The following is a 25,727-nucleotide window of genomic DNA, read 5'->3' on the forward strand; positions in this document are numbered from 1 at the left end:
AACAAATCATTAGGAACTGACCAGGAGCCTATGAAGTTGTTGGGGAATTGTATTGCCAAAACCCCAAACCTGGTTTGTAACAGCCTGGGATGGTTCAATCCTCACAGCAATCTCAAAACTCTTGTTCTCCCTCCCCCCGCCGGGCAATTCACCTCTATAAGAAACAGGCAATGTGTAGAGCACCCAGAAAGGGTGTCTCTCCAAAGCTACCACATATGTGGCCATGGAAGACAATGAATGAAGAAAAACCTCCCAGAGAGAGGTGAGGGCCTTGGAGGGCAATGAACAGGAGTTCTTGCCGCAAGAGGGAGGGGTTGAACTCTTGCTATTCTTGCTCACTAGAATTTGGTCATTGCTATGGAGAGTGACTGCTGTGTTTTCCATCCCTCCTTTTATAAATGGAAGGGGTTTTTTTGTTTTGCTTTTTTTAAAGATTTTATTTATTTGACAGAGAGAGACACAGCGAGAGAGGGAACGCAAACAGAGGGACTGGGAGAGGGAGAAGCGGGCTTCCCGCCGAGCAGGAAGCCTGATGCGGGGCTCGAACCCAGGACCCTGGGATCATGACCTGAGCCAAAGGCAGACGCTTAACCACCTGAGCCACCCAGGTGCCCCCTAAATGGAGGTTTTTATTATAGTTATTCTATATCTTTTCTAGTATTGCACATTAGATGTGTCAGGGCTTGGTCACAAGGAGTTATATCCAGAACTGACAGAAGGGACCACACATCACCCAGGGATCCGGGGCTCTAATCTTGATAGATTAACTGGATGAGGTTTGGGTGCCACCTCCCTTGGGAATGGGGAATCTATCCCATGCATGGAAAGAAGGGTATGTCTGAGTAATAATTAAAAGAGGGAACTGTGGCTATCTGCCTACATAATATTTCTTCTCTCGTTTTCCTGACAAAAGTCCATCGTATTTAAGGAGAAAATATCTGGTCAAAAAACTGTGTTTCCTAGTGCCCCTTCAGAGACGGGTGGCCATAACATACAGTCTTGGCCTATGAAGTTGTTTGGTAGGGTTACCAGAAAGGTTCTTTTTTTACGGGCACTCTTTTTCTTTTTTCTTGCTTAAAATGCATATGTGATGACTGGGGCTTTGGCAGCCATCTTGTGACCAACCATAAAACAAAGGTCTGACATCCTTGAGAATCTGTACCAACCCTAGACATTCTCCCCCCAGACTTATTAAATGAGAGAAAAACAGGCCCCTACCTTGTTTAGTCTTGTTAATTGGACATTCTGTTATAGGTGAACAAAATCCCTAATGAATACATTGCTTTGATTTACTCTTTACCCTCACATTTAAGATCCAGAATATAACCCTGAGTGTTTCAACTTTAACCCTACTACTTTGTCAACTAGCAGCTATTGATTTGGGTCACCAAAACAACAACAACAACAACAACAACAGCAGCAATGCATGGTTTTGCCCCTGAAAGAGCTAAAAGCACACATGAATTCATCCAATGATTTACTAGCACCATTGTGCAGCCCCAGGTATTGTAGACAAACCCACAACTGATTGAGAAACATTGCAAACACAAATGATTGTGATTCCTTTAGGTTGGCTTATGTTTTCTAGGAGCAAGTTACTGGCTAATTTTTAACTATCTACAGGGCTGACTCTAGACTAGTGGCCGTGCATATGAGACAGAAGTTGATCTAACGTTTATTTCATGCAACAAGAGTTAATTGTACCAGGCATTATGCTAGGCGAGGGAAGAAAGGATGAACAGCCCTGTGGAGGCTGTGGTCCACTGGACAAAGAGATCGTTAAATAAAGTGTGTGAAGGGCCATGAAATAGTACATTTGTGGGCATATGATGGATTCTGGAAAGAGAAGCTTTACAAGGTCTATGCTGGGGTTTTAGGGGATGAAAGAGGTGTTCCCATATAAATTATAGAAGACGAGGACCTAGAGGGGACCTCAGGGATTACCACATCCAGTCTTCAATTTTAAAGAGGAGAGAAATATACATCAAGACAAGACAAAGATCCTTTGGTTTCTGGGTCTGATAACCCTTGAAAAGTAGGAAGAAAGGAAAAATAAATGAAAGGAAAAAGAATGACCTGGCAGCTATTTTGAGAACCTAATACTTGAAGATATTGCATGTCCTCAAACATGGACTATTTGTCCAAATAACAACAACAACAAAAAATAGGAATGAATAGAGATTACAGAAATTCATGAAACATCATGCATGTTTTCTATCATGATGAGTGCAAGAAAACATCTGGGGACCAGAAAACCAAAATGAATATTGTAAATTATTTCTGTTACTTCTAAAATATATTTGCCATGGCTTCAAATACTGAAACAAGTTTGTACATCTGAAGTTCAGGACTCTTTACTCAGAATGTCAAAATGTGGTCAGTTCCGGATTAACAATATTTCTGGAGTTTAGGTATCTCAATTCTTTTTTTTTTTAAGATTTTATTTATTTATTTGAGAGAGAGAGCATGAATGGGAGAGACAGAGGGAGAGGGAGAAAGAATCTCAAGTAGACTCTGCACAGAGCATGGAGCCTGATGCAGGGCTTGATCTTACGACCCTGAGATCAGGACCTGAGCCAAAACCAAGAGTCAGACATTTAACCAACCCAAGTGCCCTGGTATCTCAGTTCTAAAATAACATGATGGTTGGGAGAAAGAGGCCATTTTTGGAGTCACATATTTGTGAAACAGCAATCCAATATTTTGAAACAGTTGCTATCTAACATGGATAATTGAGACAGTCACAACTTTTGTGTTAGCAGCACCATAATCATGAGTCACTGTGCTTGCCCATTTTAATGTGGCCATCTTAATGTGACCATCATGTCTACTTTGTATGGACTGGGCAGCCATGATACCACCAATCTGTCATCCACAACCCTACTGACCACACCATCAATATACAGCATGTATCAGAAGTTCTTTTTCAATTATACTTGAGGTTTTTAAGAATTTTTTTGAGTATAGTTGACACACAATGTTACATACATTTCATTGTCCATACAATGTAGTGATTCAACTTCTCTATACCTTGTACTATGCTCATCACAAGTGTAGCTACTATCTGTCACCACATAACCCTATTACAAGATTCCCTATGCTTTATCCCCATGACTTATTCATTCCAAACTGGAAACCTGTATCTCCCGCTCCCATTTTGCCCCACTTGAGTTATTTTTTAAAAATGCAGACTTATTTTCCAGAAAATATTTTACAGTCGTTTCTTTCAGAATTGTACTGTTTAGCTGCTTCTGGTGTTTAGACTTTTGGGTAAATAATCTACTCACTATATTTAAATTCTTAGCATGTAAGTGCACAGGATCTGACTTCATCATTAATTAGCAATGACTCAAATATTTATAAAAGCCAATAATATACTCTGCTATTAGCTAGCTGTAGGTCCCCAGGCAGATCATGTAGCATCTTTGAGCCTCAGTTTCTTTATCTGCCAAATGCAGTGGTTCTATTAAGTTTCTTTCCGGTTCTAGCATTTTCCTGGACTTTGGAGCTGAGTTAGCAAGACAAAGAGGGAGTCGCTAGCCTCATTCAGAAGCATATACACAACACATGGAAGTTTTTTTTCTTTTTTTTTATTATGTTATGTTAATCACCATACATTACATCATTAGTTTTTGATGTAGTGTTCCATGATTCATTGTTTGCATATAACACCCAGTGCTCCATTCAATACCTGCCTTCTTTAATACCCATCACCAGGCTAACCCATCCCCCCACCCCCCTCCCCTCTAGACCCCCACTTTGTTTTTCAGAGTCCATAGTGTCTCATGGTTCGTCTCCCCCTCCGATTCCCCCCCCTTTCTTCCCCTCCTGCTATCTTCTTCTTCTTTGTGCAAGACTGTTGAATCACAGATCTGTACCTCTGAAACACATGGAAGTTTTAAACTGCAGAAGAGATGGGCCAAATTGCTTTATCAGATTTTGAATATCTGCCAAGACAAAGGGAGGAAGGGGGGCCCTGGGGTGGTTTTACGTTCATGTGCTTATAACCACAGTTCAGCTCTTCCAGAAGACAAGAAGAAATATATCCTACTGAATAAAAGCTCTTTGGAACGGCAGAAAAAAACACAAGGTTTCAAGAAGGGGGAGTCAACTTGCCTGGGTCGGGGGGTTACAATAGGAAATCCGGTGTTTCCTTTGAGGACCCACAGACGCTCCAGTTTGGCAAGGGCCTAAACTGTGTAGAGACCAGCCTCCACTCCCTCCCTTCCAGCCTGTTTCCAGGAGTTAGGGCTGGAGCGCCTGGTGCAGAGACAGTATCCTCAGAGGAAACCAAAAGATCACAGAGCACAGCCCGTGTGCCTCTCTGAGCATCCCCTTTGCCCAAGCCTCGCTGTGGGAAAGGACTCAGACGATGGTCATGAGAAGCAAGTCAAAGTCATGGGAGTGAGAGACAAGAGAACCCTCACTTGTCCTCTTCCAGGCAGGAGATGAGAATTAAGGAGAAGGAAAGATCAAAGGAGTGTGATAGACCAGTGCCCACACTCTCGATGGACCCCACATATGCCATCTTGGCTGCTAAGAGGGGTGGGAGAGAAATGAAGTAGAAAGAAAAGAAGACAAGAGATGGCTGAAATTTAAAGGAACTAGCCTGGAAATCATCAGATAGAGGCTCTACTTGGGCACTGCTGTGATGACCTTGAGAGATGAGGAGAAAGGAGGATGGATGCACGGTCTCCTAAGATCATGCTGTTTTGCTGTGTCAGTGTCACTGTGTGGGAGCATGTGCAAAGGTAAAAGATGTGGCTGGGGAAGGCCACTGGTAGGCCAGGGAGGTGCCACAAGGTCACCCTGATCTTGGTCAACTTCCCTCATTCATGTGTTCTGGCTCCCAGGCTCAGAAACATGAGTTCTGTCTGCACATTGAAAGAGTATCTGCCTCTCGAGTGTAAATAGATGGCTACCAGCAAGAAAGCTCATTCATTAATTTTCAATTGAAAATACAATTATGAAGTGGGCAGGATGCTGGCATCCTGCAGACAGGATGCAGTGGAAGGCAAGCTTCAGAACAAGGAGAACCAGGTGAGCACAGGAGGGTCTCCCAGCTGAGGTACTCTCTACTTGCTCTCCCACTCCAACCTGGGCTTTGCAAAGGAAAACTTTTCGCTTAGCTATTAAGACTCCCCTACACTAGACAACACTAATAAAGGTATCCCTAGCTTCTAGCTCCTGGAGGTTTTCTTTTCTGTTCTCTGCATTAACTACCCCCTTCTATTCATACCCCTTTCTCCAAACCGCATACCCTAACATCAGTAAGTGTTGTTTTTTATTCTCTGAATTATGGGCATAATCACATTTTGGTCCATTCTCTCCAAGATTACTATGGTTCAAGTTTTGGATTCCAGGTTTTTGCAGAAAATTTCTTAATTTGGGTATTGCCGAGGCTGGGTATTCGACCGTGTATGATCTATGTACTAGTTTCATTCTCCACATATAAACTTGTCTTCTTTGTTTCTAAGTTCAGGGTTGTGGGGATGGTCTCACTATTGCCCTAGGGTACCAATGACACCTTCCAGATTTAACAAAACCACAGGAGACCAAAGAGTGGTCACGAAGCAGGCACTCTGTGGCATGGCTTTGATGCATGGCTCTGCAGCATGCTCAGAATGGTGTGTGTGAGCTTGTGGGAGGCTAGAACAGGAGGGACACAACTAAAGTCACAAAGGAAAAGCCAGGGGAGTCGATGTTCTCCTTACCACTCTTGACCTGGAGCCCTGCTGAGGAGCCTTATGCTGCTGGAATTCCAGAGAGCTCTAGCATTTCCCAGAGCCCCGCGGCCCTGTGGCAGCATCCCGGCTACACAGATGGGGGAACAGATTGAGAGGGGACCTGAGATTCAGTTGAGAGTTAGAGCACCAGGCGTCCATGACGTCACTCGGCAAAAACTCACTTCGGCTTGGAAGCAGGTTCTCGTCCATTAAGTCAAAGCCCCTTGCCAGGAAAACAGGAAATTGGAATTTTTTTTAAAAAAGACCCTTTATAGTTCTCTGTATTGGAGAAAATGTAGGCACTGGGGCATGTCTAAATGGGGGAAAAGTAGACAAGTTGGATCCATTATGGGTGTAAAGTTTTAGGACAGAAATCTAGTCTTTACACAGCTAGACCTGCAGAGTAGATGATGTGGGCAATAGATGTTCCCAGGCACCCTGCTGATCTGGGAAATTACCAAGATCAGCAAAATGGCCATTACCTGCCACCCACCAAGTTCCGTTGAAGCATTTCCAATAGGTTTTAAGCACCCTGGTCAGATGACTCCAGGTTTGGGATCATTCCCCTGTGAAGGATCATGTGCCAAGTTGGACTCTAAAGGAATCCTGTGAAAATAACTAAAGACCTGTTCTCAACTTGAGATCGCAAGTCTCTTTGCCCAAGGAGGTGATTAAAAACTTGGCCTACTTCCCGAGGCAGATGCTCCTGCCCCCTGCCTGGTGGGTCCTAGTTGTAGCTCTACGCTCTCCTGCCCTGTCTTGTCATTAGCCTCCCTTCCCACTGTCTCCAAGACTTGCCATTACGTCTTCCACCCAAGTCTTTCCCACGGGTCTCATGGCCAGAAGAGAAACAGAAAGAAAGACGCCTATGCTTCTGGGGTTCCTGGGTTGCACTAGATAAACACTGGATTCCTCAGGGAGGAGTCATTCATTCATTCACTCCTTCATTCAACAAATATTTATTGAATGCAATAAATAAAGTGACATCCTCACCCTCAGGAACTTAAAAGCTGAAGCAGTCTTCCCAAGCTGGGCTGAGCCTCAGGATCCCTGGAGGCCATGGGGGCATTCAGATATTTGCATTTATAACAAGTGTTTCAGGTACCTCTGATGTAACAGACCTTTTCTGATGAAACTATTGGTTGGGTAGAACGAGAGGTGTTAGCTACTCCGTGACTCAGAATGGAGACCATGGGAACAAAATCAGCTCTAACCTCCTAATGTTTTAGGAGGCCCCTCATTTCCCAGCCACGTAGGGGTGTTTGATTTAGCAAATAAGAATATATAGTGCCCAGTTAAATATGAGTTTCAGACAAACAATGAGTAATGTTTTAGTATAAGTATATCTTGGATTTTATAGGATGTTTTAGTATATGTATGTCCCATGTAATATTTGGGACTATGATGTTGAAATTGTGTTCATTGTTTATCTGATATTCAAATTTAACTAGGTGTCATGTATTTTATGTGGTAACCTTACATCTCCCCCATCCCAAAATGAAGCTCTTAGAGCCTTTGACCTTCATGCCTTGTCTGCCATTTGTGAAGTAATCCTACCCAGCACCTGTGTTCCTGCCTCAACAAGCCTCTCACTTCCTCCTGGATGCAAATATCACCCATGGGCCACAGCCACCCACACCATGCAGGCAGAGAGTGAATGAGTCAGCCCTGGGATCACAGCTCACCACCCCACTCAGAGGAGCTTCTCTTCCTGGCTCCCTGTCATCTCAGCCTCTGGTCTCATGTGCCCAAATCTGCTACTCCCAGCCCAGTTCCCTTCCTTGAATGCCCCTGACTGCCCAGATTCTGTGAATACTGGTCTTCTCTCACCAGCTGACCTCTTGTCCCACACAATACAACTAAGGATATCATAAGGATGAAAGGAGACAAGGAAGAGAAAACTGTTTGATATAAACACCAGAAGTACTCTACCAGTGACTGTCAAAGTATGATCCTAGAACCATAACCTCCTGGGGTTTACAATCACAGCTGCTCTGATTTTATCAGTTGTATTTGCTTATTTTTCTGGGTAAAATTTTATTTGAACAGCATAGCTCAAAACTGTTTGAAAATCACTACAGTATTTATACACATACATATCCAATTCTATGGCTTATTTTGAGTTGTAGAGGAAACTGTTGACTGTCTGCCTAGCATCTATTCCCTCTTTTTTACCCCCTAGCGGAATACTGATTTTTGTTCAGAGATTAATCCATCCTATTCTGGGCAGTAGGTGTCTCAGCTCTTAAGATGAGCTGATCAGTGGTAACACCCTTCCCTTGCCAGCAGTGGTTTCAAGAATGGACAGGTGACCCAACACTGCTCAAAGAGTCACGAGGTAAAGCCATCTAAGGGTCTTCTGGAAAACCTTGCCTCACTCCTAAGAGAAAGTGCCAAGAAGCAATGGTCCCTCTTCTTCCTCTAGATGTCTTCAGGGCTGAGTCCAAAATCCAGAATTTCTGCTGCCATCTTGATACCAGCCTAAGATGAAGCTTTAATGCTAAGTACGGCACACTGAGAAGGAAAATGAAGTTGACACCTTGATGACATTATGGACCCTGTAGGACCACTGAATATCTTTTCTGTGGATGCCTGTTTGGGTTGGGTTTCTGTTACCTGCATCCAGAAAACAACCTGTTATAGATGTGGTACTGTGCTTGGGACTTCTTTTAAAAGGGAATGTCAAAGACAGACATACAAAAGTAAACTTCTGAGATTTGCAGCAGTGAAGGTGGATCCAGCTGCCTCTATTTTTATCCCAGAGGGCAGAAATGTGCGCATTCTTATTTCTCAGTGTAGGAGCAGAATTGAACTAGCTTTTCCTTTCCTATGAGTTTAGGTAAAAATAGGTCTAGTTTAATGTTTGTTGATGAAGTGTTGAAAATAAATTGACTCCTCCCTCTGACAAAACCTCCATGTTTAAGCAGTCTCAGAACCCCAAGAAGGAGCACATGGTGTTTGAACTGCCTTATGCATTTTTGGCGGGGAGCACAGGCAGAGGTGAAGGCAGAGGTCAGAGTCCCTCAGGCACCTTGGAGGTGCAGAATCTCCCAGCCCTGGGCAGAGCCTGGGCCAGCTCCATCCCTCTCCACCTTCCTGTGCTTGCATTTTCTGCCACCTTCCCCCTCCAGGGAGTGTTGAGCTAACCCCCTGGCTTTGAGGGTGGAGTTCCCACTCTGGAAACTTTCTACCCATGCTGCTTTCTCCTGTTTCAAACATTTCCATATACCTATAAACCAACTTTTCAGAAGAGGGTTGGAGGCCGGACTCTGGGCTGTTGACTCTGAAAAAGTGAGCTTGCTTCTCAGGGATTCTAAATGGTACTATAGAGCCACTAGAAACTCACAACATCTTCACTCCACCAGCAAAGACATAATTAAAGTAGTGGATGGCTCCAAGCCAGGGGCTCTAACTTCAGCACGGCAAGACTGAAACATAGTGAAGGGCGAAAAGAAAATATAATATGGATTAATCATGGACACTAATAAAAAAACAAACACGTGAAACTGGCAAGAGGATGAAAACAGACATATCAAATCAAGGCCAGTTCATTCCCTAAATATTTACTGAGTGCCTACCACACTGTGCCAGGCATTACATGAGCTGCTAAAAATACAAACTGAATAAGTTCTCTTTTTGCCCTCAAGAGATTCCCAACTTTCCTAAGGACAGACACTTAAATAAGATAAATCTCAAGGTATGAAAGAATTCCCTTGCATAAGGTGGGAGTCATTTACACAAGCCAATTCATATGGAATTCTCAGAGCAAACATGCAGGTCATGTATTCGTGCAACAGGCAAAGGGGGTGGTGTAAAGGGCATGCCAGGGTGTTGGGTGGTGTGTGGGGTAGGGAGATTAATGTGAAGGTTGGGGCAGATGACGTTTGCCCTTCCCTCCTGATCCCTTCCTTCCCAATCCACTGACCTCCCTCATGGAGGCAACAGGTTTTGGTTGGTAGTGGTTTTATTTATTTAATTGTTTAAGCAAGGGAATGTTATAACCAGATACGTGATTTCATTTTATTAAAGTATCAACATGGGAAAATGCTCACCATAACAGGCAAGGAAAGAGGTCACAAAGTAGTTTTGATTGCATGTAAATTGTGTTGAGGAATGAAAATCTCTCTGAAGGATAGTCACTAAAATGATCACTGTTTTCATCTCATGGAAGCAAATCTGTGTGGTCTTTCGCCTCTAACTTCCTGCATTTCTAAATGCTTATGAACATACTTTGCTGCGTGTGTAGGTGTGTGTGCATGTGTGCATGTGCGTGTGCAAGGATACGGATGGGATTTCTACAGATTGAGTGCGACTGGACAGCAAGGAGACCTGCTGGGAGACCGTCCTCATTGCTCAGGTATGATATCATGACCACCTGGATCAGAGCAGTGGGAATGGGGCAGCTTCTTGGGCCATTTCAGAGGCTGATTGACTAGTCTAGACCACATGCAAGTAGGTTGGTGGGAAAGGGGGTAGAGAAGAGGAGGAGTCAAAGGTGAGCCCAAGGTTTGGTGAGACCCGGGGACTTACCCAACAGAGGAGCCACTTTTTCACGCTGCCTCTGTCCTTTGCCTCACACTCCAGGCATCTGAATTTGGCCTTCTTGTCAGAGACCCAAACTAGACTTCTTGCCTTCGTTTGGTCGCACTGGCTACACAAGTAGAGGGAAAAGCCAAGTCCTTCCTTCTTACTGTGACAATGGACTGTCCCTCCTCCATGTTCACCTACAGCACCCTGCTACCCACACCTATGAAGTCTTAGTCGGAAACTCCCTGTGTAAACTTCCTGGGCCTGAGAGAGCCAGGTGTGTTATCAGAAGCTCACACAGCTCAGCCTCTTTCAAGGCAACTCAAACTCCAGTGTGGGAGACCTTTGGCAACAACTACTTTTTCCACCTAGCGACTCTTACCACAGATGTGATAGTCCACCAGCTTAGGAAGGCCAACGCATTACCCGGGAGCCAAGCGAGAGATCACACACAAACACACACTGCTGCCTTGTGAGTACAGCCCTCCACTCCCTCTTCCCCTCGCAATTCCCCAAAGCTCCCGTTCAACAAGGAAAATATGGATCTGATTAGGAGGTCTTACGCTGGCCAAACACTTGCAGCCTCATTCTCATCTGACAGACAGGAGGGGGGCCAATTTCCATCAGAAAAACCAGGGGAAATGAGTGACAACTACACAACTGAGTTGGCTGGGCCAAGGAGAAGGAGCTGCAAAGGAGAAAATTGCCTCTATTAAGTCAAATCCGTCCGGGGATAATGGACTGTAGAATCAGTTCCAGGCCACCGCACTCTCTTGCTTGATCACATTAATCTGTCTTTTTTTTTTTTTTCCCCCAACTACATTTCTATTCCTGCCACCTAATCAAGAATAGGTCCCCTCGCCACAGCGTACGGATCTACGGGCCATGAGGAACAGACAAATTCTAACTAGAGGGCAGCACTTAGAATCAGTGGACTAGGCCAAGATCCACCTCCACGTTTCAAAAGGAAAACAATTTTGATTCAAAAAGTTATTTGATAAAGACAACTTTCAAAAGTTTAGGCATAAAGACTTTTGCACTCTATTGTGATCGAGAAAGGCTAATTAGAAGACAAAACTTGCTCAGTGGTGGGCTGGAGTTGGCTCTTGCTGGTTCCCAAAAGCTGACAGTCCATTTTCCAGAATCTCATGAGCTGGCTGACATCGGGTTGGTAGTTTGAAATCAGCCGCTGTGGGAGTATTTACACCATGGAAATTGGCAAATGCTACAAATCAGGTCAGCCTCTCCCCTAGCCATTTGTTAAACATTTACAGCACACCACTGAGCGCGATCCTCTTTTCACGTAAAGGTCTACCTATATACACACTGATGTGTGTGTCTAAGTCAGAAGGTGAAGTAGTTAAAACATTAACTGTTTTAATTCTAGCTAGTGAGACTAACAAATAGTTTTTTATATCTTCTTTTACTTTATATATTTTTTTCTATAGTGAACACATATTCTTTATATAATAACCAACATTCTGGCAAAGGGAGCAGTTCCTTTCTCTTCCGAACTCTCTGACTCACCCTTTTCCTCTCCTTCCTCTTCTTGTATCTCCTCTCATCCTGGCCTCCCAGGTTTTTATTCTCTTCCTAGGGTGGTGATGAAATCCTAAACTACTCACCGACTGGAGGCAGGCAGAAGGCCAGGTGATGAGAACAGGTGAGCCAAGTCTGGGCTCCAGGTGCAAAGAGCCCATACTCTGCCCACGCCAGGCTCACCTGCGGGAGTGACTTGCCTTCTGGACCTTTGTCCTGGGTGCAAAGCTGTTATTGGTAAATGAACAAAGGAGCGATGGCCAGCTGAGGACAGCAAGGCTCTGGGGATGGGTCAACACCATTTCTCCAGGGATTCATCTCAGCTTTCACCAGCTACATACTGGCCACTCCTATCATCTGTAAGGCAGGTGACCATTCAACACTTTCACATCTAGCACCTCATTGTATCCTTGCCAGAGTTGGGTGTTCTCTGGACTTAGCAGACAGAAACCCAGGCAGGGAAAGCCCACGTGATTCACCCAAGGTCACACAGCCAAGAGCAGAGATGGGACAACAATCTGGGATTGATAATGAAACTCGGGATTTTTCCTCAACTATATTGAGTACTTCACAAGACCCTGGATTTTGGACTGTATAGTTTGAATGAAATGAGCTCCCATTTTCTCATGATTAAAGAAGTCTAAGACAACCTTTCAAGTAAAGGAAACTGGGGATACTAACCCCAGTTTGACTTGGTTTTGGAACCAGTTTATTGTCACTGCAGGAAGATAAGAGTCTGCCATGTTCTTTCCTACTCCCTGTACTAGAAGAGATTTTGAGTGTGGGCTGAACATGGGCATTATTGCTGGTGACACTTTTCGATCTCTTTCACCTCTTAATCCCACAGCCTGTGAATCTCAAAGACCCACCTGTTGCCTCCAAATTCCCCTGCCTCATAGGAGGATGAGGGCTGGGACAGGAAGGGCTGTCTCGCACTCCACAAGGTCTCCTCCAGCAGCCAGTGCACAGTGTGTGTCCCTAGCATAGTCCAGCTCTGGGCTCCACAGAGCCTCTTGGCGCTGGTTACTCAGCTGGCCTGCAGAAACTTCTGGTTGGCCTGCAATTGACAGAGGCCTGACCCTGTGCAGGTGGGACCCTTCCAAAAACAGGAGGGACAACCCTCCAAGCAAGAGTGCCCAGGAAACCATGAACAGCTTTAGAAAAAAGGCAGCACTGATTCCAAAGTTCTATTGACCAACTTTCTGAGCTAGGCAGGATTTTAAAATCTTATCCAGTCCAGTATCTTTTAATGCTGTTCCTGGCAGGTCAAGGAGCCACCTTGATACAAAAGACAGGAGCCAAGTAGTTGGGGCTCAGGTGCCCAATCCTGTTCCTCCTCTCAGTGTCAACTGGAGCACACCCACGTTGATTTGATTTACACATTGGGCTTTCTTACTAAAATCTTCTTTTAAGAAAGGGTTCCAGGGGCACCTGGGTGGCTCGGTTGGTTAAGCGACTGCCTTCGGCTCAGGTGATGATCCTAGAATCCTGGGATCGAGTCCCACACTGGGCTCTCTGCTCAGAGGTGAGTCTGCTTCTCCCTCTCCCTCTGTGATCTCTCTTGCTTTCACTTTCCCTCAAATAAATAAAATCTTAAAAATAATAATAATAAAGAAAGGGTTCCAGTGCCTAAAAATAGTAAGTTTGAAAGTTACTCGCTGAATCGAACCATGTTAACAGGTTGAAACTGAGGCCCAGGGAGGCAAAGTTCAGGCAGCAGTGAGTGGAGGAGCCAGGACTTTCTATTACACTCATATCCGCTCTTGCTTCAACCACCCTTTGACTTGGCAGGCCATTGACCTTGGCCTCATGAAACACTCCTATCTTTTTGGTCTACCATAGCCCAACTCTTGCTGGTGAGGAAATGATCTAATAGTTTTCAGTTTTGGATCTGGCTCTACTACCCGCACTCGCCTCCTTGTTGACTTAGATTTCCAGTCCATGGACCCTGGCCAATCCAACAGCAGACCTGCCAGACCCTGTCCTTCCTCTCTATCCTCTGCCTCTCCATACATTGCAAATCCACATCAACTCTGGTGGTCCTGGGAACTGCCAGAACACCCCCGTCAACCTGGGATGTAATAGGCTATAATAAACTCAGTGCCCCATGCAGAGTCTGCTCTGACTCAGTTACTAAAGATGCCTATGACAAACTCAGGGATGACAAGACAGCTACACACAAGATAAGCACCAAAATGCACTGTAGATCTGACTGATCTAGACTGAGATAGACTGAGATCCCTTCCCCCCCGAGTGCCAGATAGTCACACCACTATTAAGATAGTCACAGACAATCTCTACATCACTCTCTAGTTCCTCTTTTGTCAAATACAGAGTGGCAGAACTTCATCTATTGTCACAGAGCTTCCCAATTTATGAACAGCAAACACATTAGATTCAAAGCTCACCCCCAAGCAGTACCATTAAGTCATGCTTGTTTGCTCAGCTCAAGAATTCTTCCCTTCTCAAACTGCATCACTGCAGTGCTTCCTTCAACGGCAAGCTTTCCTAATGATTCAACCACATGCTCTTCTTGACAAAACAAAATAAAAAAACACACGCAAATTTTCAAGACTGCAACTCCTGCAAAATAGGAGGTACACTTAAAAAAATGAAAATTATAGGTAAAAGAACGGAAAAGACAGAAGACAGGAACCAGAGCTGAGGCCATTCACAGCATACTTGACTTCTTTTCTAACATTGAGAATCTATGAAAACTGGAGCTGCGGCCGAGAGACTGCCCTGTTTTAGTACTTAGCACATAAAGCATCCCTCCAAATGCAAGTGTGTAGAGCTCTCCAAGCCGCTAGGCTCAGTTTTTATCAGGCTGTTCTGGGGTGACCGCTGCTATTAGCACCTCTTTCAAGGAATCTGACCTGATCCAAAAAAAAAAAAACCAACAAAAAAAAACCCTCTCACAGTTCTAAAGACCAAGGAAGTTAGTGTCTCCTCTGGGCCTGCAGAATGTTCTAGTCCTGTTTACAATTCCTGAGCCCCGCTGACAGCCGGCAGCAGCCAGTGAACTGGGAAGTGGGAGTGCCCTAGGGTTACCTGAGACTGCAGCTACTCAGGCTGGATTTCCCCCACTGAGGGAAACCCCCCCAAATACTTTCTTCTCATCCAAATGCCTGTGGCTCAGCTGCAGAGGACCCCCCAGAAGCATCCCCCCTTTTGTCTCCCCCCACCCCATCCTGTGCTCCCCACTGACCCCCCCCATAGCTCACTGAGCGGGGGTGGGGGATCTGCAAGCCCATGGGAGACCCAAGAATGTGGGGATGGTGTCCAACCCAGAGCCTCTGACACTGTCGGCTCAGCTTAAGAAGCTGTGATAAAACTAAATTATCTGACAATTTCTTCTTCACCCTCTTTCCTTTTTCTTCCACAAACACAACAGGCTCCGAATGTGACCTACTTTCTCTTTCTTTGTGATTATGCAGAACTCACAAAGCTTTTCTTGAGCCTGCCTAATATTTTCAGTGACATGCTTTTCATCTTTTGGAAAAGAAGAGTCCATGTCAGCCTGCCAGAACACATAAGTCTTGGTGAAATGACCAGTGAGGACAGATGAGTTACAAAGACTTCACGGGGGCGGTGGGCCTCATAAGAAACATTCACTGAGCACAAGAAAAGAAACAACAAAATCCAGATCTGGTCCCTTGAAAGCCATTAGCATGTAGTCTGAAAATTTTCATCAACAAAAATCAAGATGTTATTGATGAGCTAAATGACTCCAGAGTTCCTCACCACCGCTCTCATCCTGTGACAGTGGACTCTGGCCTGGGCCTGGAACACTACCACACTCCAAAACCCACTCAGGCCTGTCCAAACGCTGCATTTTGCATTAAAAATTAATTGACTTCTTCCAATTTTTCCGTGAATCAGAATGCAACAGGGTTTTAAAATATGACGGGGAAAAATTTAAAAATAAAACCCAAGCACCCAGCTTGAGTTGAAACCTGGTTCTATTACTCAAAATTAAGTTGATATTGATTTCCCCCTGCTATTATTACCTGGGAGGCCATGCACTTTTTAATGTCTGACCCAGCATCCTTTTTTGATTTCGAAACTCGAAATTACAGTTGGTAGTTGGAGACATTTGCTTGGCGACTTTTAGAAATATCGCTGCTGGCCCAAACTCTGGCCCTGGGATTCGTATCCAAAGCTTCCCTTTTACCCTCAGTGAAGGGAAGCAGAGCCTACTAAATGTTTACTGAATAAATTGTTCAAAATAGAAAGAGACCTGCAGTCCTGGGATCCAACTGTGTTTGCTTCTATCCAGGTTAGTTCAGCTTCATGCCACATTCAGGTTGTCTGGTCAGCACTGACTCAAACACCAGTCGCACAAGCCTGAGGGGTCTGGAAAATCACTGGCCCCACCAGCTGCATCTGCCCTCAGCATTCTGAGCATCACCTCTGGTGCAGACATCATTCCATCTCCACTACCATTCAACAGCTCCAATTCATTCATTCATTCATTCATTCCTTCACTCATTCAAAGTATTTACTGTGCCCCTGTGGGGCAGCACTGTACTCAGGTAATACAAGGGTGAACAGAGCGAGCACTGTCCCCACCTTTAGAGATTTCGTGAGAGTGACCACCCGGCTCAGGATTACAAGTATCAGGTGGGAAAGCAGAGGACGCTACTGGTTCTCAGCCTCTGCCCCCCACGTGCCGGTCCACATGATCCCACAGCCCTCCACCTTGTTTCTTCTTAGCACCACCAGCAATCTCCAGCACAACTGCTACATTTGGCAAGACAGACCGGAGAGCTGCTCAGTAGCATACCCTTAGACTCGGCATCAACTTATCTTCATCCCTGCTTCAGTCCTGGTCATGCCCTCAAGTCTAACTGCCAAAGCCCCACATATCTCTTGCTAGTTCCCACCTTAGCATCTGGAGTACCACCTTGTCTCTTGCACTGGAGGCTGCGTGTTGCAAGCGGCCCACCAGCCTACCCTTCACTGAGTTCCTTCAGCCTATGGAGGCTATGGTGCCAACTGTTTGCCTGGACCACAGTGGGATGCTACTGAACCCCTTTGATGTGAAACCTTGCCTACCTCACCTGGTGGACCAAGACCTAACTCCAGGTCCTGCACCCATGAAGTTGGTACTACCTGTCCTCTTGCCATTGGCTGGGCCAAGCCTCTAGATATGGTGACAACTCTCGAAGGAAATCCCACAGGTGAAAAGGTAGGCTCGTAGGAAAGAAGCTATTCCAAAGGAGTAGATTTGGTTGTTCCCAATTTATTACTCTGCCTTCAAATATGTTATCAAAAAACATCTGGCAAGGAATCTCTCTATTCAAAATTGGACAAAGTGAAAATGGCTTAGCCAACAGTTGGCTGAAGGGACCTGGATAAATGCCCTCAAGAACTGGATTCAGAACAAGCCAGGGAACAAGCCAGAAGCCATGTCCTGGGGCTCAGGGGAGATTGTGCCTAGAAAGGTAAGGGGCCAGGGACATGGAGCAAGCAATCAGGCCCTCCACCGACTGGCCAGTGGTGCAACCATGCACGGCTTCTTCATCTCTGGGCCTCCGTTTGCTCATCATTAAAACTGCAGATGAGGTCTGAGACCTTTAAATAGTCCTTTTACTTCAAGTTGGCAGACAGATCTCTCATGAAACCTGGTCACAACAGGTCTATTTCTTAGAAACACCATCAGGTGGAAGTGGAATGAAGACAGGGTATTGGGTCATCCTGCGGGAAAGATCACTGGAGACAGTGAAGGCCGTTGACCTGAGGAACAGGTAAAGCAGCTGGCCTCCTACCAGATAACATGGCCAAGAGCCACCCTCCTGAGAAGGGTTTCTTCCATCAGCAGACACATGTGACAATGGCTGTCTAGAACATACTCTTCTCAAAGTCATCATTCTTACTGAAGTCTCCAAGAAGTCCTGTTCTGTCGAAAACTGCTTCAGGCTTAAAACAGAGCTTTTAAAACTTATTTGACCATGGAACTCTTTTTTTATATTAACTTATGAGCCCTCTTCAGATGTGAACATCTGAGTTTCATAGTATGGGTGACGGTACTATAAAGGAAGTTTGGATTAAAAAAAAAAAACCAGAACATAAAGAAGTGTCCAATCTTAATTTACCATTTTGAAACCTGAGCAACAGCTCATGGCTGGACACATATTCAAAGCTACAGCTTGCCCGGGCCTTCTCTTTCTTACTCACTGACCCTCGGGTCACTACAAAGAAATAGTCCAGCTGGGCAGAGCGGTGACCTCAGTTTTTGCCAGCCATTCCTTACGGGGCCTCAGGACACACAGCACACTGTCAGCAAACCAGCAAACACAAGACTAAATCATGGTGATGTCTTCCTGCCTCGGGGATGAGCCTCTGCTTGCTCCAAGACTGCTTTAGGACAGCTAATTGCTTTTCAGCTCAGGCTACACAGCTTTCTCACATCCACTATTCCCCAGGGTCGTATTTTCTCCAACTGCATTTTTCAGAGAATAGGGCAGGAGGAAGAGGACAAAGAGAGAACTGTGGTGGGCAGGAAATGGCTTTTTATCTTTAATATAACTTAAATGACCGTCTTCGAAATCCTTCACTTAAAACAGTAAATAGTCCTTCCCCAGTTTTCGCTTGCAGGCATAAGTAAGGTGGAAGGCTGAAGCTCCAAACTGGAAAGTGTGGCTCCTGCTGTTTTGGGAGAGGGGAAGAACATCTCCTGTCGGGGAGCAGGGGTCCTTTCCTGCGCCGGGCTCTGCTCTCTGGCCACCGCGAGCAGCAGTGTAGACGCGGTGGACCGCAAGTAGGGCGCCCTGCCCTGTTGTTGGGGAGCTCACCCCCTCACGCTTCCCTCCTTACCACCCCTGGCCGCCATCTTCCTTTCCCAGGAGGCCTCTGCCCCTAAGACGGCTGCATGCAGCTAGCCACTGTGACTTCGGCCGAGGACCGGCTTCCATGTGGCCGCCCTCACGCTCACCTGGCTTGCAGGAGGCTCTGCCCTGGTTTCTGGATTTCTCACAAAGGGACTTAGTCCAGACACACCGTTGTTGAGCTGACGCCTCTTCGGGGGAAGGAGGGTCTGAGACTTCCTCTCCCTCCATCTTGCTGACGTCACTGCCTCCCAGGCCCCTCAAAGCGTCCACGTTCTGAATGTCAAATGACATTTAAGAATACACGTCACTAACGTTCAAATGAAGAACCTGCCAAAGCGGTTCCTTCCCTCTCAGGTCTTTCCCTCGGACTCGTAAACAGTCTCTCTCTGTCGTAGGTGGTGGTGGTTGTTCAGGCGGCTGAGTTTCTTGATTTCTTCTTGGTCGGCCCCACTAAGACACCGCACAGCGGGCCGGGGCGGGGCTCTGTGGCTGAAGTGGGCGGCGCGCGGCACGCTGGGGACCCGCCGGGAGGATCCGGTCTGCCCTCCTTAGGAAGCGCCTGACAGCCCGATGGCGGCGGGCCCGCTGGGGCTGCCGCCCCAGGCACAGAGGTGCTCAGCAGGCAGGAGCCGGGGTCTTGCTGGGGCTGGTGACTTTCACCCTCACACTAACAGCGACCGACGGCTATTCTCAGAGCCCCTCAGTTTCCAAGAACACAGATGATGATGGCTCAGTCACTGCCCTCCCAAACCAGGAACTCTTACTCAAACGAAAAAGACATTTCTGATTTCTCATAACTCCCTAAAAAAATCACATTCTTAATTATCCGCTCTACTGAGCTCCACCTTGATTTTAAGTCCAATTATTCCCAGTTTGCTCATTGCTGAGGGGAAGTGTGTGGTGGAGGGATGGGGGGGAGGGTGGGGCAGGAGAGGTGGCTGAAAAAATGCCTGTAAATGTCAGGTCAAGTTTAAACAGCTGAAGGGACACTCCAAGTGGGAAAGACACTACAGAGAGCCGACCGGATTATCTCTCGACTTCAGCACTCCGTTTAAGATCTCCTCCGTCTCCAGTCCTTAGATTATTTACTGCGTCCATCTAATGAGCTTTGATTTGTGGCCAGAGAGTGCACTCAGCCAGCTGTGCTCAACAACCACCAGGACACATGGCTTCCATCAAAGCTGATGCACAACTGTGGATTGGCTCAAGTGTTGAACAGTCACACAAAAGGGGGGCAAAGGCCTATTCTGGCATCAGAAGGAGGGACTGAGCAGGAAAGCAGAGACCGTGTAAGTGCTAAGGTAGTGAGTTGAGCTTGGAAAACTGAACATGAAGCATTTGGCTGAGGCGGAGTCTCTCCATCCCTCATTTCTCTGACATCCCAGAGAGCTGGGTCTTGAAGACCACTGGAGGTCAGCCCACTGGGGTCAGCCCCTGGCCCTCCAAGAAGCACATGGCTGTGAAACTCTTACAAGAATGAGTTGTGGTCCAACGAGTGTTGGTGAGGATGTGGAGAAATAAACTCGTACTTTGCCAGGGGGCGGGGGGGGGGGCAAGTAAAATGGTACAGCTGCTGTGGGAAAGTTTGGCAATTCCTCAAGAAGTTAAACACAGAACTACCATATGATTCAACAATTCCAACCCTAGGTATATAACCCCCCTGAAGAACTGAAAACGTGTGTAAACAGAACTTGTACACACGTGTTCACGGCAGCACTGTTCACAATAGCCAACAGGGAGAAATGATCTGAACGTCCATCAATTAATGAATGAATAAACAAAATCAGTATTATCCATACAGTGGAATATTACCCAAACATAAAAAGGAATGATGTACTGATACCTACTACAGTGTGGATGAATTCCAAAAACATAATGCAAAGTGAAAGAAGTCAGTTACAAAAGGCCATATATTGCGTGATTCCACTGATAGGAAATATCCAGAATAGGCAAATCCGTAGAGACAGCAAATTAGTGGTTGCCAGGGGTTAGAAGGAGGGAGAACAGGGAAGGACAGCTCAATGGGTATGGAGTTTCTTTTTGGAATGATGGAAAAGCTCTGTAATTAGAGGGGTGCCTGGGTGGCTTAGTCGGTTAAGCGTCTGCCTTCGGCTCGGATCATAATCTTAGGCTCTGGTCAGCGGGGAGTCTGCTTCTCTCTCTCCCTCTGCCTCTCCACCCGTCTCGTGCTCACTCTCTTGCTCACTCTCAAATAAATAAATAAAATCTTAAAAGAAAAAAGCTCTGGAATTAGAGAGTGGCGATGGTTGCACAACATCATGAATGTACTTAATGCCACTGAATTGTACACTTTAAAATGATTCAAATGGTAATTTTATGCTTTGTGTATTTTGCTACATGCACACACTAAAGAATTAGTCTTGTCAGTTAATGTGCCTGCTCTACCCCAGCACCCTGCCTTTGTCTCTGTGCCTGCTGCTGTTCACGTCTGACTGTTACCCATGGCCTGTGCTTTTTAGACTCTATAGACCTAGACTCTATATAGATTGGATGCTGTGCCAGTGATTTCCAAGTGCTGGGTTCCCAGTCTGGCCCTGGCCTCAGCACACTCAGGTTAGGGTCTTCCACGCACATCTCATCCCAACATACAACCAAGAGAATGTGGTCATCACTTCAGCCTAACATTACTGCTGCTAAGTCAATCTGGTTTTTTTAATTTATATATAAGTATAGTCTATTTTATTATTCTGCTCATGACTTTAAAAATTAAAAATCATCAAGTTGCATGACAGCTATCCAGAAGTTCTGTCTGAATATTAATGGGCCATGGTGTCTCAGTACAACTGCTCAGAACTTCTGAGTTTATCTGTTGGTGCCATTAAAAATTTTGAACGAGTTAACTAATTTTGACCACCTCCAGGAAGTAAGAAACTGCATGTTAAGCCAGTATGCATAATTCAGTAGACTATTAATATTGAAGTAGAATTTTTCCTATAACATTTAATTGATTGGCATGGGATTTGGTCAGCAAAGGAAAATGATCTTCAAGGCATTTTTGTACATAGAATCCCATCAGATGCCTGTTTTCAATCTAGATGTCCAGACTCCCAGAGATTCTGATCCAGAAAGTTTCTATAGGGTCTCTTTGGCTTTTACACCTGATTCTTTGGTGTCTGCTTCAAACTATCCCATTATAAATTCCAACTTGTCCACAAACTTAGCCCTCCAGCCTTCTCAGAGCTATGACCCCAGGATCCCTCTCCTGCCCCAAACTGTCCCTAAATAGTGATCAGATAGGAGAATGCACCAGGAACAGTCTTGAGCCCTTCGCTCTCTTGTTTTCCTCTCTGAGACCTCTAACACAAACTTCAAAATAATATTTCCAACTATATGACATCTCTAGTGGGATGCTCTGCCATATCTTCCAACTTAACATGTCTAAGACTACATGAACATCTGAAATCTTCGAAATGTCTCCCCCCTTTTTTCCAAGGATACCAACATTCTCCTAATTATTCAAATTCTTGGTGTTGTCTTTACTTTCCTCAACTTTATCCCCCAAGCTCTATTTTTTGCTTTGGATCATCTCTCGGATATATTCTTTTTCTTTCTCGTCCCCTTTTGGAAGAGTCTGACTTCTTCCCCAATCCAGTAGGCAGTTGCCAAGCTCATATCCCAGACTAAAACACTGCTGCTATTGTCACTTTTCCATCTTGATCGCCTTTCCTTGTGGTTGCTACCCCATCTTATCTCCCTAAATTAAGAACCTACATCACGTATCAATTTTCCATCCTTGTATTCAGAACTTTCCATAAGTTGGCCCCACCTTACCACCCTATAGCTCCTAAACAGCACCACCCTACCATATCACATCCTCCCCACTACTTCTTGCCCTACTAATGGAGTAGATACATTCCTACCCCAGAGTTTCTGCTCTACTGTTGGCTTCTGAAGTACCCTCCCTCCCTGCTCTACTCTATCATTCATTCAGCCAATGTTATTGCTGTTACAGTGTGCTGGGACTAAGTGCTTAGGATACAGGAGTGGACAAAATAAAGATCCCTTGGCATCCTTTGGGACCATTATATTCTATTGTTTTACAATCCATACCCATCCAATTCATTGACATCCACCTCTAGTCCCACTTTCTCCCAAATGTCTTCATGATAACCCTAGGTATGTCCATTTCCCCCCTTATTAAACTGCTCATAGAATTTACTGTTGTCATCGTACTCCTGACCTCACAATTATATACTGCCTTGTATTGTTCTTTGAGTATTCTTTTAGGCTTGTTTCAGGGAAACTCCTGAAGTTGTTTCATACTAGGAACTGAGTTTGGTTTACTGTTGTTCAAGCACCTAGCATGCTGCCTGCACATTTCCTAAGAATCATGCTGAGTACACTCCAGATGCTCAGTAAATATGTTTTAATGCAATTGTACCTGAGTTCAACATAAGAGCCACCAACCCAATGGCTACCTTATCCGGTAAGGGCAACTCTCTTCTACTCCTGGTTGGTTTACTTAAGAAGATGCCAAGAAACACTCTCTCTACCCTTCCTCTGGCCTGCATCCCCTGGGAGATGCTTTGCAAATGCAAGAGTCCTGAGATTAAAAGATGCCATAAGCTATATCCCCTCTTGGAAATTTATAATGTAGTACTCATTTTTTTATCATCTTTTATGTTTAGGTACTGGAATGAACAATAAAGACACAGCCCCTGTCTTCATCAAACTTAACCTATTGATACTTCTGAGAAGTCCCTGGTACAGAGATTTTAGGTTTGTTTAACTAGGTTTTCCCCAAACCATACTCATAACCCCCTCCCCCTTTAAGAAGCTCCTAACAACATTCCATGGACCACATGTTGGCCTTCAACAAGAGGGCCAGCAAATCAGGCTAAACCAAAGTTTTGGGTGAAAGATAAAGAACTGATTTTTTCATTTCATACTAGGAAGCTTCGCTCCCCCTGAAGCCTCCTCAAAGAGCCTGATGTGTGTGCACTAACAGCTGTTCAAACTCATCCTTTTAAAAACACACTGTGGTTATGAGTAGGGTGGTCTCAATACAGATTGATTCTACAGCAGTTAGCTTACACTCTTCCCTCCCAGGCACCCAGAAATAACAACAATGGAAATGATAGAGTAAGAAGGTGGGGGAGTGAGTGGGCACAGACAAAGAGAGGTGGGGGCTGATGATTAGAAGTGCTGGTTTGGAGGCTCACTGTTTGTGGGTTGAAAAAGTCTTGCTAATGGGGTTAGAATTAGAATTGGAGCAAAGCTAATGGCTCAGAGAGGGAGAGAACCTGTGGAGGAGGAGGAGGAAGAGGAGGAAGGAGTGGGCAACACAGTCAAGCAGGACCAGGAACATACTGTAACAAGGGAACACACAGGGAGGGAGAGGTGGGAGGGTGTTGGGAAGAGCAGAATTCTTTCTCTGACATTTTATTACTCTACCATTTTTCTTTAAAGGCAGAGACCATACACTTTCCATACTCCCGGAGGAGATGGGTAGATTCTAAAATGGGCACATTTACCCATCTGGGGTAAGAAGATGGGGACTATGTTAAGATGAGGGAGGGAGGGAGTGGGGGAAGGGGAAGATGGAGGGAGGGAGGGAGGAAGGAAGGAAGGTAGGTGGGAGAAAAAAGAGAAAAGAGGGAAGGAGGGAGAGAGGAAGACTTATCCAAGACACACATTTTGGAAAACTCAAAATTAGAGAATTTAAGTTCCCTAAGGTCCCTTGCTACTTGAAGATGACAACTGATTATGGGATGATATCAGGCAGACATTTTCAGGGTCCACACCCGAGGAAAGTAAATCCTCCAGTGCCCATCACCCTCCCATCATGTCCCTCTTCCCTTTTAGACTTCTCCAGCCCAGGAGCTGTATAACGATACCGATGCCACCCACAGGCATACTGCATCTCCAGCTCAGAGCCTGGGCCCACTCCTTCACAGTCAGTTTTGTGCATCTGCTGAGTTCTGGGGCATCCCCTTACTCAGCACCTCCCTGGGCTGAAAGGGCAGCCTGACCCCAACTCCATCTCTACTGGGAAGACTTTCAGGTGCTGCTCTTCCTGCAGTGGCTGAGCATGGCTTAAGGCAGATAGCCTTCCAAGGTGTTTGAATTGTTCATTGAACAAAATTTGTTGAGCCCTTGCTAAGTGTCAGGCTTAGGGAAGATATAAAATACAAAGGAATTGAAGGTTCTCGTTCAAGATGGTGACGTAGGAAGACCCTGAACTCATCTCCTCCCATAGACACACCAAATCTACAGTTATATATGGAACAATTTCCTGGGAAAAAAAAAAAACAAACAAACTAAAAATTGGCAGTGCAACAACCCCTTCATATCAGGCAAACCACCAAGAAACAGGTAGGAAAGGCTGAAACACAATCTTGCTATAAACCCCACCCCCAGTGCAGTGACCCACAACTGGGAGGGAACTCAAAAGAGCCTCTCCTTGAGGAGCCAAGGGTTTGGAACCCACATCAGTCACCCAAACTTTTAAGACCGGCACCTGAGAGACAAGCCCCAGCCCCCGCCCCAGCATCTGGCTTTGAAGACCAATGGGGCTCATGCCCACAAGACCCAAGGGGCTATGGTGATCTGAGGAATTGCTCCTTACAGGCTAGTGCACAGTCCCACCCACCCCAGGTCTCCGTAAAAGCAGCCCTTTGAAAAGCATCCAGACTTTACATGAAAGAGACTCATTTCATAATTTTGAAGCGTTGGTCTGAGGGGCAGGGGCCCGCTGGGATCCTCCTAGGAACAGAGGCTGGTGGACATCATCTTCCACACTCTCCCTCTGTCTTGCCAAAGCCAGCAGGTGCTCTCTTCTCCACACCGCCCTGCCCTTTTCTTCTTTTTCTTCTTTTTTTCTCCTTTTCTTTTCCCTTTTTTGGGCAAGTGTCATCTTTACACTGGCCCTCAGCTCTACTTCAGAACACCGGTATCTCCCAGAGGGGAGGTTTTACCTATGTCTCATGGCCCAGGTTTTATAACTGGGGACCCAGCTTTTGTGGCTGGCACCCAGGAGCTCCCCGATTGCCTGGCTTCAGTGGCCAGAGGGGTTTGTGTTCATGGGTCCCAGGGGCCTGACAATTGGTGAGACCATTCTGGGCAGGCTACCACCCCAGGG

The 25,727-nt window shown here is 45.7% G+C and overlaps 1 pseudogene; it reads right to left on the minus strand.

The window, feature by feature from the left end:
• Positions 1–12,685: 12,685 nt before the first annotated feature.
• The window catches only part of LOC148164417 (uncharacterized), a 109,089-nt pseudogene continuing 96,047 nt past the window's right edge, over positions 12,686–25,727 (minus strand).

Source organism: Eumetopias jubatus, unplaced genomic scaffold (assembly GCF_037043125.1).
Source record: "Eumetopias jubatus isolate StellerSeaLion01/CBP00866 unplaced genomic scaffold, mEumJub1_p1.0 scaffold_5, whole genome shotgun sequence".
In the NCBI taxonomy this organism is placed as follows: Eukaryota; Metazoa; Chordata; class Mammalia; order Carnivora; family Otariidae; genus Eumetopias; species Eumetopias jubatus.